We start from the raw sequence: 19,921 nt of genomic DNA on the forward strand, positions 1-19,921 counted from the left end.
CCTTGATATCACTTGGATGGGACATCCATCCGCACCCGCCGTACTGCCCCAACCTGGCACCATCTGACTATCACCTCTTTGCATCAATGGAGCACGCGCTCGCAAAGCAGCACTTCAACAAATTCGAGGAAGTTGGAAAATGGCTCGACGAATGGTTTGCCGAAAAAGACAAACAGTTTTTCTGGCATGGTCTTCACAACTTAACTGAAAGATGGGCGAAGTGTGTAGAAGCCGATGACCAATATTTTGAATAAACAAAAAATGAATTTTCCTTGAAAATTACGTGTTTTCTTTGTCACAAAAACCGGCAAAAACTTATGCAAACACCTGATAAAATGGTCTCTCTGTCTTAACCTCATAGGCCTATTTGTGTCTGGATGTTCATGAAACTTTGTATTGAAGTTTAGGATAAGATCGACTGGGATTCTAGATAAAAGTTGTTTAAAAATATTCAGAAAATCGTGTACAAACCATTTTGTCCACAGTACCGGCCGTAAGTATTTTGACATTCATATTTTCGACCAGAGATAGCTTAAATTATACTCATGATGCGAAACAAACAGGAGACCGGTTCGTTACTTTACCTGCTTTTGTCTACAGTGACCCTATATGTACAGTGTGGCCAACGAGTGCTTCATTCTGATTGGCTCCGCCATGTTTTAGCCAAATGTCCCGTCAGCTGATTTAAACGTGCATATGCAGCACAGGATAAGATCACTATGCAATTTCAGCGAAGTACAGGCTACCTGTTTTAACCTTAATACACCGAAAGCGTGTTCTTATTAAACACGGAAGATTATTTAGTATTATTAGTATTATTTAGTATTATTTAGTTAAGAAATGTGTGTGAATTTACGCATTTTTGAGGTCTGAGTTTTGAAGAAAATTACGCCAGGCTATTATGCTTATGGTTGCAGAAACAGATCAGTAAAGTTTTTAAAATGAAATTAGGCAATTGCTTGTTTTTAGCTCGTTATAAGACGCTCCCAACTACAAGTAGAGTTGTTTCATGCATTATAATGGTAACAATAATAACAAAATGGGTTAGTAATTTTATAGAAGCCAAGACAGTAAATGCCAGATTTCTCCCTTAATATTCGCCATATCGAAAACCTGTCCTTACGTTTTGTGCGACTTTACCGTGTAAGGAAAATAACAGTGATTTTCACGATTATATTATTTTTCACAAATTTTCAAGTATCCCCGAAAATATCTGTTTTATCTGAAACCTGTACTTAACAAAACTTACAGGAAAGGTCACTCCCGATCATTCACTGTAAGTCTCATTCATTTTCACCGTATGAGGTATTATGATTGATATACGCGTATTCTCGAATTCAAACTTTTATGGCCATTCATCTATTAAAGGACGTGGTTATAAGTGCTGCCTAGCATCAAGTTGAGTTTTCCCATACATTATAATGATAACAATAATAGTCTGACTCCGTGGTTGAATGGTCTGCGTACTGCCCTTCGGTTCAGAGTGTCCCGGGTTCGATTCCCGGCCGGGTGGGGTATTTTAATAGCTCGGGCTTGGGGGTTGGGTGTTTGCGTTTGTCCCAACACTCTCCTCTTCATGCTCAGACAACATACCACACTACAAATCAACACAGAAACACGCAATAGTCATTACATCCCTCCATATAGGATTTGCGTCAGGAATAGCATCCGGCCGTTAAACAGGACCAAATCCACATGTGTGACGCGGTTCCCACCCACAACCCCACAGTTCTGGGAAGAGCGGTAGAAAAAGAACAAGGTAATGATAACAGTTATAACAATGTATTAGCAAAACCGATAGTAGCAAATATAATGTTTAAAATATAGCGGATATCTACCGATACTAACCGAACCGGGGCACAGAATTAGTCGCACATCACGGAAATCGAACAGCGGGTGGTCGATAATTGAGTCCTGAATACAAGTACACCGGTACCAGGAAAACTGCTTGTTTTCACCAAGCAACAAGTAGTATTTTCTCAAACGATAGGCCTGTTGTGTAGTGATACTAATATTTAATCCCTAGTTGCGGGGATCAAACCGTAGCCATCATTAAAGGAGCACTATACACAACCCGGGGACCATGGCAGTTTCTTGTTTTCGCCACTAAAGAGCAGCAGGTTTTCGCTATTATTTCTATTAGTACCACGAGTAAAATGGTACAGTATATTATGTTAACTTATATTACGTTAACATAAATATGAAGCTAGGTAATACAATTTTGTCTACTCATCAGTTAACTAGTCATACTATTTTCTATCTTCTGCGTGTGTTTAGATTATATACATACCGATAAGTCATATATAAAAAGTACATTTCTATGTATAGTTTTATGATACTGTGTTGTATATTATGATATGTAAAACCATGTAACCTGATTTATGGTAATGTTATATTTTTTAACATTTAAATGACCGGGAGAGTTGGCCGTGCAGTTAGGGGCGCGCAGATCTGAGCTTGCATAGTGGGTTCGAACTCCACTGTCGGCAGCCCTGAAGATGGTTTTCCGTGGTTTCCCATTTTCACACCAGGCTGTACCTTAATTAAGGCCACGGCCGCTTCCTTCCCATTGCTAGGCCTTTTCTGTCTCATCGTCCCCATAAGGCCTATCTGTGTCGGTGCGACGTAAAGCAAATAGAAAAAAAATTATGTGTACGCTAACTTTACAGTCATCACGTACATTGTTCAAGACAATGACTATACTATTTTATGCCACATGTATTATGATATAAATGTTTTACATATTATAACCACAGAATTTCTAACCTCTTCAGTAACTGTGACTTGTAGGCCTATATCACTATAACTCTAAATTTTGAAGTCTTACGTCAGGTAGTCAGACTCTGAATATAACAAATACTGATAGGCCTATATACATACAGCATAAACAAAATAAATAACATCTTAAAACATTGACCTAGTCTATTCTTTATTGAAATAATAATAATAATAATAATATCACTCTACTTCATCTTTCAGCTGATTGAGTACTTGGCTAAAACATGGCGGCTGGACTGGCCTTGGCCACACTGTACACATAGAGAAACTGTACTTTTGTCTAAGTAGAGAGTTCAGAGTTGTTTATGTTTCAAGCCTAGCAGTAAAGAGGGATCAACTGTTTAAATGGAGCCCGTAAGTAATTTGACATACTATGAACATATACATATAACAATGATGTACATACGTGTCCGACCCTTGGCTGAATGGTCAGCGTTATGGCCTTCAGTTCAGAGGGTCCCGGGGTTCGATTCCCGGCCGGGTTGGGAATTTTAACCGCGCCTGATTAATTATTCTGTCCCAACACGTTCCTTTTCATATTCAGACAAGACACTACACACCATCCACCACAGAAACACGCAGTGGTGATTACATCCCTCCATATAGGGTTGGCGTCAGGAAGGGCATCTGGCGATAAAACGCACATGTGTGACACAATTCGCACCCGCGACCCCACATGTGTGGGAAATGCTGTAGTAGTAGAGTAGTAGTAGTAGAAGAAGAAGAAGAAGAATGCTTTACTTACGGCTAACTTCCAGTTCTTTCTTTCACCCAAACAGATACAGTGGGGAATATGAAAGAGTATTCATTAGATCTTAAGCAAGCAGTGACTGCGGCTTTGAAGAGAGGCAATAGTCAAGCACAAGCACAAGCACAACTCCCCTTCCTATAAATGAATATTTGCCCCAGTTTGTCCTCTTGAATTCCAACTTTATCTTCATATTGTGATCTTTCCTACTTTTATAGACGCCATTCAAACCTATTCGTCTACTAATGTCATTCCACGCCATCTCTCCGCTGACAGCTCGGAACATACCGCTTAGTCGAGCAGCTCTTCTTCTTTCTCTCAATTCTTCCCAACCCAAACATTGCAACATTTTTGTAACGCTACTCTTTTGTCGGAAATCACCCAGAACAAATCGAGCTGCTTTTCTTTGGATTTTTTCCAGTTCTTGAATCAGGTAATCCTGGTGAGGGTCCCATACACTGGAACAATACTCTAGTTGGGGTCTTACCAGAGACTTATATGCACTCTCCTTTACATCCTTACTACAACCCCTAAACACCCTCATAACCATGTGCAGAGATCGGTACCCTTTATTTACAATCCCATTTATGTGATTACCCCAGTGAAGATCTTTCCTTATATTAACACCTAGATACTTACAATGATCCCCAAAAGGAACTTTCACCCCATCAACGCAGTAATTAAAACTGAGAGGACTTTTCCTATTTGTGAAACTCACAACCTGACTTTTAGCCCCGTTTATCAACATACCATTGCCTGCTGTCCATCTCACAATATTTTCGAGGTCACGTTGCAGTTGCTCACAATCTTGTAACTTATTTATCACTCTATAGAGAATAACATCATCCGCAAAAAGCCTTACCTCCGATTCCACTCCTTTACTCATATCATTTATATATATAAGAAAACATAAAGGTCCGATAACACTGCCCTGAGGAACTCCCCTCTCAACTATTACAGGGTCAGACCTTTGCTGTTGAGAGACTCATTCGAAGACTATGTGTTGCTGATCTTCGTACGACGACGGTAGTACGAAATAATTTAGAAAACAATTATAAAATCAAACTTGGCTTAACTTCTATCAAACGGTACCGGTACCTCAAACACAAAAGTTTAATGAGCCGACGACCAAGCAAGAATGTCTTGATTTCAACAAAGAACAGGAAGGCCTGGCTTGCCTTTGCTAAGAAATACGGTGCCTGGACAAACAAGGAATGGAGTAAAGTACTGTGGAGCTATGAGAGCAAATTCAATATGTTCAACTCGGATGGAAATTCCTTTGTCAGACGTCCAGTTAGCACACGCAGTGATCTACGGTACAAAAACCCACAGTAAAACATGGTAGTCATGTAATGGCTTGGGGCTGCTTTTCTAGAACTGGAGTTTGTCTACTGGCAAAATTTAAAGGCATCCGGGATCAATTTGTACATGGTAGGATCACTGAACAACATATGGTACCGTATGCTAAACGGAACACACCTCGTGGATGGTTGTATCAGCATGACAATGATCCTAAATATACCTCCAAGTTTGCCAAAACATGTCTCAGCAAGAAAAGAGTGAGGGTTATTGATTGGCCAACTCGAAGCCCTCACCTAAACCCAATTGAACATCTACGGGAGGAACTCAAAAGGCGTGTTAAACGCAAAACATACACAAACAAGGAGGCATATTTCGAAGCTTTAAATGAAGAATGGTCCAAAATTTCTGTCTCATGCCTTGAGAAATTGAAGAATTCAGAATGCAACTCGAAGTGCAAAAGTTGTACAAGCAAATATCTACCCGACTAAATGCTAGGTGATACGAAGTACATATGAACTTCTGGAATGGTTTTTCTGCTTTGTTAAACGCGTCAACATATTTATGGTCTCCATGTATTACTATAGCGTATATTATTTGTATCATACATTTATGTTTGTATGATTGTGATGGTTTGGTTGGGTGTAGAAATGTCCAAATTATTTGTGTTGTACAAGTGCAAGGGTCATGTTAATAAACAACGAAACCAGAGCAATTTAATCGTTTGTCAAAATACTAATTGCCGGTTGTGTATAGCTGTTTCCGATAAAGTGAAATAGCAATGGTAATAATGGCGTGTGGCCTCCGAAGAGGCCTGGTGCAGGTCTTTCGAGTTGACGCCGTATAGGCGACCTACGGGTCTATGAGGATGGGGCCCTGCCTATGATAAATTATAATGATGAACACGGCACACACACACACACACCAGCTCCCGAGCCATCGGAATTAACCAATGAAGGTTAAAATCCCCGACCCGGCCGGGAATCGAAGCCAGTAACCGCTGAACCAAAGGCCAGCCGCACATATCAGTGGTGATAGTGTGAAATTTGAAGTCCAAAAATCCGATAGCTAACTCTATGAAGATCATACCGGCAACACTAAAGTTTTAGTGTATCTCTCTGCACTTTTGAATATTAACCTGATCCTTTGTTTCTTGTATACCGGAAGGAAGAGATGAAATCGAAAGCTGCTTCTTCTTCTTCTTCTTTTCCTCGGCCTTTCTCCGAATGTATTGGGGTCGGCTCTTAGGACTATTTGGCTCAATTTTACGGCCGAATGCCCTTCCTGACCCACCGAGTGAGTTAGCCATGCGATTTGGGTCGCTAAGATGTGAGTTTGCATTCGGGAGATGGTAGGTTCGAATCCCACCGAGGGCGGCCCTGAAGATGACTTTGCGTGGTTTCCCATTTTCACACCAAGCAAATTAATTAAGGCCTCGGCCGCTACCATCCCAGTCCTATTACTTTCCCATCCTTGCTTCGCCGAAGACCTTCGATGTGTTTGGGCAAAGTTAAACCAGTAGCAAATAAAGAAAAACCATCCTGACGCCAAACCCTGTGTGGAGGGATGTATTCACTACCTATTGAATGTTTCTGTGGTGTGTTGTATGTATAGTAGATGAAGAAATGTGTATTAAAAGAATACAAAACCCAGTCCTCGAGTAAGGGGAATTAACCATATGAAGTGAAAATCCGTCCGCCTCTGTGGTGTAGTGGTTAGTGTGATTAGCTGCCACCCCCGGAGGCCCGAGTTTGATTCCCGGCTCTGCCACGAAATTTGAAAAGTGGTACGAGGACTGGAACGGGGTTCACTCAGCCTCGGGAGGTCAACTGAGTAGAGGTGGGTTCGATTCCCACCTCAGCCATCCTCGAAGTGGATTTCCGTGGTTTCCCACTTCTCCTCCAGGCAAATGCCGGGATGGTACCTAACTTAAGGCCACGACCGCTTCCTTCCTTCTTCCCTATCTATCCCTTGCAATCTTCCCATCCCCCCGCAAGGCCCCAGTTCAGCAGAGGAGGTGAGGCCGCTCGGCGAGGTACTGGTCATTTTTCCCAGTTGTATACCCCGACCCAGAGTCTGAAGCTCCAGGACACTGCCCTTGAGGCGGTAGAGGTGGGATACCTCGTTGAGTCCGAGGGAAAAACCTACCCTGGAGGGTAAACAGATAAAGAAGAAGAAGAAGAAGAGTGGAAAATCCACGACCCGGCCGGGAATTGAACACGGGGCCCTCTGAACCGAAGGCCAGTACGCTGTCCATTCAGCCAAGAAGCTGGACCATCAAATCAAGAGCAGCAATAGACTATTTTCTTAAATGGAACTGCAAAGGGGCATAGAGCACCAGGAAGCGAGTAGTTACGTCATGATGGCAAGCTGCTGACAGGGAGAAAATCTTAGGAACAACACGGAAAGGAGCGAGTTGGCAGTGAGGTTAGGGGCGCGCAGCTGTGAGCTTGCATTCGGGAGATAGCGGGCTCGAACCCCACTGCCGTCAGCCCTGAAGATGGTTTTCCGTGGTTTCCCATTTTTCACACAAGGCAAATGCTGGGGTTATACCTTAATTAAGGCCACAGTCACTTCCTTCCCATTCCTAGCCCTTTTGTATCCCATCGTCACCATAAGACCTGTCCGTTTCGGTGCGACGTAAAGCAGATTGTAAGAAGAACATGAAGGGGCGACGAAGATGTAAACTCATGCACATGCTAAATGACTATACTGTCAACGACGCCGGGTACTTCATAAATAAAAACTACGTATTATCCGCGCACTTTTTAGTGATAGATTTACACCCTAGTGCTGAAGCGGTCGACTTTGGTTATCTTCGAGATTCGTATTGGCAACCTTTGAAACACAAACTAAGAATCGCTTATCATCGCTGTGCGCCATCTGGCGTACACTTTAAGTACTCGTACTGTTGTTGTTTACACAGCAAAGCCAAACCATAGAATTCATGCTAGGAACAAGTTTCGCAACGGGAAATGTTATATAGTATTAAATATTGTGTGTGTGACACAGTTGTTTGCTTAAAATAATAAAGGTTTATAAAATTCTTATCGATCGATCATATTATCGATTCAATTTAGATTTCATTTCCATTCAGTTGGCAGTATTGACGGAACCCTTCTTACTTCTCCAACGAGTACAAAAATCTATCACTAAAAAGTGCGCGGATAATACACGACACTCGGAACGAGTCTCGCTCCTGTACACTGAGCTGCTTCTCCCTCCCAAGGCGACTCCCACCACCACGACTTGCAATCGACATCACGTGCTTCTATAATAGTCACGCCTCTCACGGCCAAACGTTTCTAACTGGGAACAGAACTGACCAAGTACAACCAGTATCATTTCGAGTACGTTGCTCGACGTGTCTCGAGGTTTACTCTCTTCCGTGCCAGACGTAAGTACATTTTATACTACTGTTACTAATCGACGCCTGGTCCTAGCCAAGTCCAACGCTCTTGGAACTAACTGGCATTTCAGCACCTACTTGAAGCTTGTTTCATACATATGGAGGTACTCTACTTGCAGATTCCTAGGACAAAGGTTATATACGACTACAACTTGGTGGCCAATACCGTTAAGGCGTGAAGTCTGAATGGTCTGACGCCGGTGGTTAGCCGGTTCGAGTCCCGTTGGTAAAAACATTTTTACCATCAGAATGTTGACGGACAGAGTAGGAGAGGTGATGATATACCACTTCTATTCACTAGATAGCGTGCCAAAAGCCTGGATCAAATTCCGAACCTCTCCGCACTGTTCAAAAGGAGTGAGGGCATACGAGGCTGCTGATGGTGATTCGTCCGGCGGATGGACGCGTAAAGCTTGGAGCAGACCCCATGGTGTTATTCGACAGGTGTAGGTTAAGTGCCGACAAGGGTTTCACGCTCTCGCTGCCTCATCATCATCCCAGATCCACAGACGCGCAGGTTTCCCATGGGTTTCAAAGAGAAAGACCTGCACCAGGCGAGCCAAACATGTCCTCGGACACTCCCGGTACTTAAAGCCATACGATAAATAAATAAATAAATAAATAAATAAATAAATAAATAAATAAATAAATAAATAAATAAATAAATAAATACATACATAAATAGCTGGGGTGAGTGGGTCAGACTGTTGAGGCGCTGGCCTTCTGATCCCAACTTGGCAGGATCGATCCTGACTCAATCCGGCGGTCTTTAAAGGTGCTCAAATGCATCAGCTTCGTGTCGGTAGATTTAGTGGCACGTAAAATAACTCCTGCGGGATCAAATTTCGTCACTTCTGTGTCTCCGAAAACCGTAAGAGTGGTTAGTGGGATGTAAAGCCAATAAAAGTAATTGTTTCTTTCTTTCTTTCTTTCTTTCTTTCTTTCTTTCTTTCTTTCTTAATCAGTTTACCCTCCAGGGTTTGTTCTTCCCTCGGAATCGGCGAGGGATCCTACCTCTACCGCCTCAAGGGCAGTGTCCTGGAGCGTGAGACATTGTGTCGGGGGATACAACTGGGGAGAATGACCAGTAGCTCGTCCAGGCGGCCTTACCTGCTATGCTGAACAGGGGCCTTGTGGGGAGATGGGAAGATTGGAAGGGATAGACAAGGAAGAGGGAAGAAAGCGGCCGTGGCCTTAAGTTAGGTACCATCCCGGCATTTGCCTGGAGGAGAAGTGGGAAACCACGGAAAACCACTTCCAGGATGGCTGAGGTGGGAATCGAACCCACCTCTACTCAGCTGACCTCCCGAGGCTGAGTGGGCCCCGTTCCATCCCTCGTACCACTTTTCAAATTTCGTGGCAGAGCCGGGAATCGAACCCGGGCCTCCAGGGGTGGCAGGTAATTACATACCCACTGCACCACAGAGGCGGACTATGTGGATTTTTCGCCGCTAGGATTTAGAATACGCCATATTTAGCGGGAAATCCGCTAAGTTGGCAACACTGGTGCGAATGCCCGTAGATAAGCGATGGTCAAGGCCATGCCGATCCTGCACTCGTTGACAGTAGCAGAGATAAAGGTTAGCGAATACTTAAGGTAAGGTATAATAAAAATAGAGAATTCTTGGGAGTTATTTGAAGGCTTCATTTCGTAAAAAAGTCACATGCGATACAATTCTGACTACGAATTATCGAAATTAAGCTTAGAAAATACGAATTAAATACGATTTTTATTCAAATTATCCAATTTTCGAATTATCCTATGTCGAATTAACGAGAATCAACTGTACTACTACGACTGCTACCAGAGATGCGAAGTAATTGAGTAAATGTAACCGAATTACTTGTAACTATTACATCCTTGGTATTTTTATTGGATCCGGTAGATAGTGGGTTCGATCGCCACTGTCGGAGCCCTAAAGATGGTTTTCCGTGGTTTCCCACATTCACACCAGGCAGATACTGAGGTTGTACCTTGATTAAGGCCATGGCCGCTTCCTTCCTACTCCTAGCCCTTTCCCATCCCATCATCGCCCTAAGACTGTGTCGGTGCGACATACAGTAAACCAAATTGTAAAAAAAAAAAAAAAAAAATTTTTATTTTTAATCGTTACTTATTACAAAATTTAATTTTCACTGTAATTTACTTCTATATATATAAAATAACAGTTTTGTCTGTACATTGCTCAGAATTTGAAAAGAATTATATGTCTGCATCGGTCATGTCCACAGTAACAAGGACATTCACTTTTTACTTTTCCGTAATTTCTGTCTGTCTGTCTGTCTGTCTGTCTGTCTGTCTGTCTGTCTGTCTGTCTGTCTGTCTGTCTGTCTGTCTGTCTGTCTGTCTGTCTGTCTGTCTGTCTGTCTGTACACGTATCACTAGAAAACGGCTAAAGAGAATTTACTGAAAATCGGTATACAAAGTCGGCGAATAAGTCGCTACAATCTAAACCATAAATAATTTCATTTACGCTGACAGAAATGGTAGTTTAGGGGAAGGTCTAAAATTTAATTTTCAAATATTTATGTTATTAATGGTCCTATCGTAATAAAAATTGGTAAGCAAAGTCTGAAAATATGTCGCTACAATCTAGGCTATAAATAATTTTACTCACGCTGATTGAAATGGTAGTTTAGGGGAAGGCCTAACATTTAATTCTTAAAGATTTACGTCATTAGTGGTCCTATCTCATTGAAAACTGGTATACAAAGTAGGAGAATGAGCCACTACAATCTGAGATATAAATAATTTTATTCACGCTGAATAAAGTGGTAGTTTAGGGGAAGGCCTAAAATGTAATTCTCAAATATTAATATTATTAGTGGTCGTATCGATAAATACTACATAACCGAAGTTATATAGAATTAAATTTCCGTCCATTTATGTCTTATACATTTTTACCGTACCGGCTATGATAACACAGATATTCATGAATTTGTATTTTTGTTGCTAAGTCCATATCGACGCCGAGCCACGAGAAAATGGGTTAACAGAATTTAATGAAAATCGGTATATAGAGACGGGGAATATGAAACTACAGTCTAAGCTATGAACAATTTTATTCACCCTGGATGAAACTGTAGTTTAGGGGAAGGCGCCTAAAATTTAATTTTTATATACCTATGTTTTTGGTCCTATCGGAAAGCACTGCATAACAAAAGTTGCAGAAAATACAATTTCCGATCATTTATGTTTAATTCAGTTTTACCGTACCGACTGTGATGAGTGGTATTTCAGAGTCGGAAGAAAACTAAATGTGAAGGCCTACAATATCGAAAGCGCATAACATTGATCAAAAATAACATCATAACAAACATGGTCAATGTAATGTTATTTGTCTCTTATGCTGCCTCTCAACTCCCAACTGCTGCGTACCGAGTATAATAGCCTGACTGAATATTTGCGGGAAATAGCTGGGAAGTTAGAAAACTTTCTTCTTTAGCATGCCATTCCTCTGGTTCATACATTTTCTGATACAGCTGGTATGTAACACACGGGTTCTTCATAGCATTCCAGTTATTCGATCCCTACTCTGACGCGCTGTTTTGAATGATCAGTGTGCATAAAGGCAGAGGCTGACTTAGTAGTAGTAGTAGTAGTAGTAGTAGTAGTAGTAGTAGTATGGCCTGGTCTAGAATAACAATTTAGGCCTATTCCAAATTATAGCACCACAATTCACTAAATAACTCAAAATTCAACCCTGAGAAGAACCGTTTCTTAAGAAAAGCTTCTTCCTCTTCATTTTTCCTAAATTCTACATTCATTTTATTCCAAATTATCAGTGAAGAGGGGGTTTCTCCTCTGGCTTGGAGGAAAAATTTGCCTCCAAGTCAGATAGACTTTTCCGCTGCCAGTGTAGTGAATTGATATTTTCCGACTCATGGGGTACCACTAGGAAACAGATTAGTAAAAGGGCATAGTTTTTGCCCTGGGACTCGCCACTATTCGACCCTCTCCCCGCCGAAAAAAGACGGAGTGTTCACGATTCACGGTTGTCTGCGGCTTGGTCATTCCAGCTCTGGAACTTTGGACTGTTAGATCGGCGGTGTAGTCCTGTTCGTTAAAAGTGAGAAAATGTGTGATATTTCATTTGATCGAGTATTTCATATGAAAGCATTGATTTTAATCGCTCCATTCCTACTGACGTCATTGTAATGTATGTTCATTTCATTTGGGAAAACCACTAAGACAGTCTTTCTAAGGATGTAAAAAGGCAGGTAGAGAGTGAGTGTCTACCATTATAATGAAAACTCCCCAACTTGATTGTGACTGATGGTTTGCAAGCGTGTCTACCATTACAGTGATAATTCCGTAACTCAGTCTTCATTTGATAAAAGATGTTTGGTGTTTTCCCCGCCGCGTTTCTAGCGTAACGATAAGAGCTATGCAATTTAATACAATCTTGCTCACAACGTGTACACTATCTAACCTAGAATTCTGTATACAATGTAGCAAAGCCATTATCCAGTAATCGGGAGATAGTGGGTTCGAACCCCACTGTCGGCAGCCCTGAAGATGGTTTTCCGTGGTTCCCCATTTTCACACCAGGCAAATGCTGGGACTGTACCTTAATTAAGGCCACGGCCGCTTCCCTCCCATTCCCAGGCCTTTCCTATCCCATCGTCGCCATAAAACATATCTGTTCAGTGCGACGTAAAGCAAATAGCAAACAAAAACAAACGAAAAATAAAATTGTAAACTTCGCATTCTTGTAACTGATGTAAGACCGGGTTGAGTGGCTCAGACGGTTGAGGCGCTTGGGGTCAACTTAGCAGGTTCAATCCTGGCTCAGTCCGGTAGTATTTGAAGGTGCTCAAATACGTCAGCCTCCTGTCTGTAGATTTACTGGCACGTAGAAGAACTCCCGCGGGACAAACTTCTGGCACCTCGTCTTCTCCGAAAACCATCAAAAGTGGTTAGTGGGACGTGAAAAAGGAACATTATTATTAACTGATATAGGCCTACATCGCGTGGAAGCAGAAACGTGAAAAAATAAATTATGGTGAAGATAACTTTTTCAGTCCTACTAAAAGCAGAACCACAGTTCTGGATGAGGTACTACTTTCTTTCCTCTCCAGTACTTTCAAAGACATTCCAATGATGTTCTTCAAATTAAACATAGGTATTCCTTCAATGCCCATGTAGGGCGTCAGGATTAGCGAATTTTAAGAACTAATTAATTTATTTGGAAAGTAAATAGGAAATCATTTCAAACGCTTTCATTAACTAAAATAAAAATGATGGGAATATATAATTTATAAAATTCTAAAGCTTCATGTTTAGTCTTGTAGTGAAGTACACAACACACGGAATCCACCTTAGTTACACACTAATCTTATACCACAATTATCGTTACGTACAAGTAGGCCTATACAAAAACAGCTCACTCCATCTTTGTTTTTCTGCCGCCTTTCTCACTCGGCTAAGATCGCTTATTTTCGGTTCTTGAGTTCAGTCAAGGGGGCGGCCTACACCCTCGCCAAGTAATGATAACCACTTAATGCCTCTATGCTAAAACACACACACACATACACACACACACAGAATGAAATAATATATTCCCTTTGCTTGCAAGCTTTTGTATTACTCCAGCCCCAAGCAAACCAAGCAATGATTTCCATACGACTTGTTTGACCGAGATGAAAATGTTGTTTATTTTTCGATCAAAACTTTACCTCTGGAGGTCGCGTATGATAACCACACATAAAAACAATGAATTACACTTTCGGAGGACCACTTAAATGTTATTAAGGCAATACAGTATATAAAACATAAAAAGTACACAAGTCACATATATTCAGATGTACGTGAACTACAAAAGGCACTAGTACTGAACGTACTTCTTGTACATATACAATAAAATTTTATTTACACATGCGGTACGTACTGACACAAATTAACACTCGAAATATTCTTTACACTTGTGTTCCTAATTGTTATTGTGCCAATGGTTTGGCTGCACCTGAAAGGTTAGCACTGTTGTGCTAGTATTTTGTGAGACTGCTGTCTCTACATGTTACTAGCGGCATGTCTGACGCGCTACTCTCTTTTCTCTCGCCAGTCACTCGCGCCAGAAAACAGTCCCGGAAGCCAAGTGCTGCCCTCTATTCACAATTTCAAGAAATATAAATAAACACTACAATAATGTAAGTTACACAAATAAGTCATAAAATCACTCAAATATAACTGTTAATGCGATATGCAGTAACATACCGGCCCACTTAAAATGTGCTCACATTTTACAAATTAAATGCAATAACAATGAAATTAAATACCCTGAAAATAAGACAAGTAATGCATGAGTTCTGTCTCAAAAAAAAGAAAAACTGTCAAGGCAAAGATAAATACATATGCACAAATACACAAGAAAATATGGACGACGCACTACACTGAGGTCACTAGTCAATTGGGAGTGGGCATAATTTGCACACAGGTCTCCTATAAACTCCTGTGGGTGTACGGACATCAACGACTCTCACCAACCCGTCCTTGCCTGGAAATGTTTGCTCAATGATGCCTAGTCTCCAGTCCAATGGTGGAGTGTTGTCCTCCTTAATTAGGACAACAGTTCCTGTAGATACACTGGGCTGTGCTGACTTCCATCTCATGCGTTGCTGCAAGCTGCCCAGATAGTCGGATGACCACCTGTTCCAAAAATGTCCCTTCATTTTTTGAAGATGATTCCACCTGGAAAGCCTTGAAGTATTTGATAAGGTTAGGTCTGTTTCAGGTATGGCCATCATGGGTTCTCCTATCAGGAAATGTCCGGGTGAAAGATAAGAGGTGTCATTTGGGTCATTGTTCAGGAGAGTGATTGGACGTGAATTTAAAATGGATTCAATCTGACAGAGAAGAGTGGTCATTTCTTCGAATGTCAAGTGAGCGTGCTTTGTGATTCTAGTAAGGTGAAATTTCATAGATTTCACCCCAGCTTCCCAAAGACCTCCGAAATTTGGTGCTCGTGGAGGAATGAATTTCCAGGTAAATCCTTCTTGGATTCCAACATTATCAATTTCACGTTGGTGTTGCTCTGATTGGAATAATTTGTTAAGTTCTCGAAGTTGATTTCTGGCTCCGATGAATGATGAACCATTGTCACTGTGAAGTTGAAGTACCTTTCCTCTCCGGGCTATCATTCTCCTTAAGGCAGCAATGAAGGCTTCGGTGGTTAAATTGCTTACAAGTTCCAAGTGAATGGCCTTGGTGGCTAAGCAGACAAAAAGTGCAACGTAGCATTTTACTCTCGTGTTACTACGTGGAGAACCCTGTTTAATGAAGAAGGGTCCCGCAAAGTCTACACCGCTATATAGGAAAGGACGAGTGGGTTTAACTCTTTCAGCAGGCAGCTGGCCCATCAATTGCGATGAGCTCTCGGCCTTGAACCTGTAACATGTCACACATTTGCGAATGACACCTTTGACAGTTGTCCTGGCGTGAGGAATCCAATACTTCATTCTAAGTGATGCAACTAGTAGCTGTGTGCTAGCATGTAGTAATCTTAAGTGTTCGTCACGAATAATTAATTTCGTGACATGGTGATGCGCTGGTAGTATAATCTGATGTTTCTGGTCATATGCTGCGTCTGCATTACGTAATCGCCCGCCCACTCTGAGACACTCATCTTTATCAAGAAATGGAGCGAGAGATTTTAACTGACTTCTCTTGTCAACTTCTTTTTTCAGTTGAAGATATTGAATTTCCTTCTGAAATTCCTGGTGTTGAATATATCGTACACAGCAAAGTAGTGCATTGTTGCATTCTTCCGTGCTTAGATTTCCTGTAATCTTCGCATGCGAGTGCTGTAAATTGTAGATGAATCTTTTACAGTACGCAAAGACACGTTTCATTCTTGATAACGAGGAAAACCGTGTAGTGATGTCTTCATTATCGCAGCTGTTGATTGCACATGTAGTGGGTTTGGCTTCAAGTGCTTCTGAGGTACATTCTGCAGTACTGATTGGCCATAATTCTTCAGGCTGGCACAACCAGGACGGTCCATGCCACCAGAGGTCATGTGATTTTAATGCTTGAGGCTCGCTTCCTCGTGACAATATGTCAGCTGGATTCTCTTGTGTAGACACATGATGCCATGTGCAGTTTTCTGCCGTGTCCTGGATTTCAGAGACCCGGTTGGCGACGAATGTTTTCCACCTCGTCGACGGTGACGCAATCCATTGTAAGACAATTGTAGAGTCTGTCCACGCATGAATAGAACTTATATCCAGGTTGAGACTCGTGAACGTTCGCTTAAGTAATCTTGCTAACAGGAGAGCGCCGCACAATTCTAAGCGTGGAATTGACAATTGTTTAAGTGGGGCGACTCTTGATTTAGAACACATCAAATTGCATGAAATAAGCCCTTCTTCATCTGTGGTACGAATGTACACGCAAGCCCCGTAAGCACGTTCAGAGGCGTCGCAGAAACCATGTAATTCACAATTTACAACTTTAGTCTTACTTAAAATGTACCTGTCAATTTTGATGTCGTTAAGTTCTGGTAATTGCGAGTAAATAGCATTCCAAGTGTTAAGAAGCTGACTCGGCAGGTCTTGATCCCATTTTAATTGAAAGGTCCAGAGTTGTTGCATGAAGACCTTGCATGAGAGAATAACTGGACCCAATAAGCCCAGAGGGTCAAAAATTGCAGCAATAGTTGAGAGTACACTTCTCTTGGTTGCATGGGAAACCCTTTTAACAGTTATGTCGAATTGAAACTGGTCCGTAGAAGGGTGCCATAGTATTCCCAATGTTCTTACTGTGTCTGCATTGTCGAGTTGAAGTGGTGATTTGGTTTCTCTATTTTCTTCTGGTATTTTTGACATGACCTTACTGCTGTTAGAACACCATTTCTTAAGTTCAAATCTCCCTCTTAACAGTAATGTCTCTAATTCTTGCTGTAAACGAATGGCTTCTGATTCAGTACTGGCTCCGGTTAGGAGGTCATCAACATAAAAATCCTTTCTAAGGACAGCTGCTGCTTGTGGAAATTCCTTTGATTCGTCATCGGCTAACTGTTTCAAACACCTCACAGCGAGAAAGGGAGCACTTGCCGTACCGTAAGTAACTGTCGTGAGTTCATAACACTGGAGAGGTTCGGTGCTAGTGTTTCTCCATAGTATTCGTTGTAGTTTCATGTCCTTGTTGTCAACTTGTATTTGTCGATACATTTTTGTAATATCTGCGACAAGAGCAATCTTGTGTGATCTGAAACGTAGTACAATAGAATGCAGGTCGTCTTGTATGGTAGGACCTACGAGTAACTTGTCATTCAAAGATACGCCACTGTCAGTCTTAGCAGACGCATCAAAGACAACACGAGTTTTAGTGCTGGTACTTGTTGGTTTGAATACGGCATGATGTGGCATGAAGTATCCTCCATCTTCAGTGCACGTGGGTACCGGTTTCATGTGGCCAAGTTTCAGATATTCATTCATGAATGCTGAATATTCTTCTCTTAATTTGGGATCACGATTAAGTTTCTTCTCAATACTGTAGAATCTCACTACTGCCTGAGGGTATGAATTCCCTAACTGCGATGAAGTCTGTTTAAGTGGCAGTCGAACTCGGAACCTTCCTGTAGCATCTCGCGTTGTGTTCTTAGTGAAGTGTTCTTCGCAATCTCTTTCTTCTTTAGTGATTGGTGGCATATTCAGTTCTTCTATTTCCCAGAATCTTTTAAGGTGTGTGTCTAATTGGTCTACCTGGATGAATAGTGATGTTGCATGTTCCCCTTGGTGTTGTATGGGTGCCTGGCCAGCTACTACCCAACCCAGTTTCGTATTCTGCAATGTTGGATACCCATCACGAGTTTTCTTGCCCTCCAATATAACCTTAAAGAATATGTCTGCACAGAGTAGCAAATCGATCTTGCTTGGAATGTGGAAATTTCTGTCGGCATATTTTATATTGGTGGGTAGATTCCATCTTGAAATGTCGATTTTTCTACTTGGCAAATTGTTTGTAATCTTTGGTAGCACTAAGCATGTGGCATCTACATTGAAAGGGCTGACCGCAGATTGCAAATGAACTGTAATGCAGTGTGAGGTTTGAACTCCTGCACCGTTAATTCCAGTTACTGGTGTAACATGTTTTTGTTTTCTTAGACGTAATAATTGAGCTAGTTCTTCGCTCACGAAATTTGTCTGAGAACCTGAATCCAAAAGACATCTAGCCTCATGCATATTACCGTGAATGTCCTTAACCTTGACTATCGCTGTTGATATCAAGACTGTAGACAGATCGGATTCCTTGACAGCGCAGTGAGTAACATCTGTTGAACGGGTTGTGTGATTAGCTACTGCTTGGCGTGAGCTGTGTTCTCTCTCTGTTTCCCGTGAGCTAAGCATTGGCCTGCTGCGGTCACGTCTGGTGTCATCATGCAATAGTGAATTGTGATACTTTCCGCACATCTTGCACGAGCCTGATTGGCACTGATTGACATTATGATTACTGCCCAAGCAGTTAAAGCATAATTTGTAATCTCTCACAACATTATGTCTCTCATGGACATTGAGCCTTTTGAAGGACTCGCACTTAAATAGGTAATGTGAGCCCTTGCAGAGTACACATTGGTAATTAACACTAGCATGCACATTGCTTACTTGATGTTTGGGTGTAGATCTAATCGACTGTTTAATCTGTTGAACTTGAGTACCTGGCTTGATTGCCTCAAGTGCTAAACATCTCTTTTCTAAAAATGTCCACAACACCTCCAGAGATTCTAACTCAGAACCTGAAGTGTGTATTTCCCATGCCTTCCTAGTCGCTGGGTCTAGTTTGTTGATTAACAATTGTGACAATAATAAATCTTCAATTGAAACATCTAAGTCAAGGGCTTGTAATGCTTTTACATTGGCCTGACTTGTGTTTATAGCCTCTCTGAGAGAACTGGCATTCTCTTTCTGGATTGAGTCTTGCTCTAATATCCGTTTAATGTGGATTGACGAAATTAATTTGTTGTTTTGAAACCTGTCTATTAACCTTTGCCAAACTATGCTGTAGTTTTCAGCAGATAGAGGGAGACTTTGTGCAATTGAAAGAGGTTCGTTTCTTAGACTGCTAATTAGGTAGTGAAATTTCTGTATATCATGCAAATCTTGATTGTTATGGATCATAGATACAAAGGAATCGTGAAATCCTCTCCAGTCTTCGTACTCGCCTCCAAATGGTTTCAGTGTAATAGTAGGTAATTTGATGTGCGCCCCATTGTAATTATTGCTTACTGAGATATTCCCTTGACTGGAGTGTCTGGAAAGACCTGTTATTTCATGCTGGGTGATTATTCTGTCTATGTCGACCTTTATCTGATGATATGTGTCTTCAAATATTTCTCTATCTGCTTCGTATATTTCTCCCTCCTCACTGATTTCTAGCTGGGATTGAATGTCCTCATACCTTTGTTTCAATTCCTCTAAACTTTCCCTACGAGAGATAATAGCCACAATTCCCTGCTCACTGTTAAACCCATCTACGAAGTTTTTAATACGTGTTACGCTGCCCTTTATTACACCTCGTTTGCGTATTAGAATTTTAATACTCTCCTCTGCCATAATGAAAGGATAGGAATAAAGATATGAATTGGATCTGACCTTGTAAGGTGTGGGAAGTAGTTGTTGTCATCAAGGAGCCATCTTGATATGGCTCAGGGTTGCTACTGCCAACAGTCCACAGGTTGTATTCCACA

At 41.5% G+C, this 19,921-nt stretch overlaps 1 protein-coding gene across 1 annotated transcript in view; it reads left to right on the forward strand.

The window, feature by feature from the left end:
- The first annotated feature begins 8,025 nt into the window (after nucleotides 1-8,025).
- LOC136864661 (nucleoside hydrolase) overlaps nucleotides 8,026-19,921 on the forward strand; it is a 108,737-nt gene continuing 96,841 nt past the window's right edge. The window contains exon 1 of the mRNA XM_067141954.2: nucleotides 8,026-8,222. The gene's annotated coding sequence lies outside the window, so the exon portion shown is untranslated. The remainder of the gene's footprint in view (nucleotides 8,223-19,921) is intronic.

Source organism: Anabrus simplex, chromosome 2 (assembly GCF_040414725.1).
Source record: "Anabrus simplex isolate iqAnaSimp1 chromosome 2, ASM4041472v1, whole genome shotgun sequence".
Lineage (NCBI taxonomy): Eukaryota > Metazoa > Arthropoda > Insecta > Orthoptera > Tettigoniidae > Anabrus > Anabrus simplex.